Here is a 927-nt window from a genome sequence, read left to right as displayed (position 1 = left end):
GGGGGGGGGGGAGGGGGGAGTATAAATTAATAGAATAAAATAAGAAACACTTAAATGTCTGTTTATAAAATGTTAGGTTAATATTTAAAATTCATTTATGTATATACACATGATACGTCATACAAGATGTACAATACAGATATAACAAATTAACAAATGATTACTAAATAGTAAGAATTTACCTTCAAATATATCAATACTGATACAGAACATTTCATTTACATTACACGTTTTAAGCCACCAAATACAAGACAAACTAAACTATGTACCTAAAGAGCTATGACGTAAAACTGCCCATATTTCCCCAAGTCGGCATTTATGAATACGGGAAAAAATAACGAGTAAATAATTTCTAGTAGCACAAATGCATTGAAAAGATATCAAACCAATTGAATATGAATTTTTTAACTGCTGATATATCAGGTATTGTTAATACAATACTGTAAATATAGCCATATTCACTATATCTATGAATGTAATGGGGTTTTCAAGACTTAAAAAAGTACTTTCATCACTTTCCCATCCGAGGACCAACTTTTGATTTTTTTTTTGATTCCGTGATGTTATATGCAGAAATAAATCGTATAACAGTTTAGTGCTCAAAATAACGAAAAACATGGTTGATCAAGTTTCTCAAAACTGTTTCTTGGGTTAAAACAGATTGTATTTCCATATTAGTGTAGCCGAATGTTTAACGCAATATACTTTTGACCAGAAGAAGTGAACGGTGCAAGTTCGAATCCACGTTCAGATTAACTTTTTTTTTCATTTAGGCATGCAATCTGTTTTTCTTAATTAAGTAATGTAATATTTTTCAAATCAATAGAACATTATATTGATATTTTAATAACATACATATTGATTTATCTTCTATGGATTCATGTCATCAAATTCCTGCACACGTGGACAGTACAGCTACGCTTTATA

Source organism: Mizuhopecten yessoensis, unplaced genomic scaffold (assembly GCF_002113885.1).
Source record: "Mizuhopecten yessoensis strain PY_sf001 unplaced genomic scaffold, ASM211388v2 scaffold10021, whole genome shotgun sequence".
In the NCBI taxonomy this organism is placed as follows: Eukaryota; Metazoa; Mollusca; class Bivalvia; order Pectinida; family Pectinidae; genus Mizuhopecten; species Mizuhopecten yessoensis.
The sequence above is the reverse complement of the archived record's forward strand: the minus strand, read 5'-3'. Positions refer to the sequence as shown.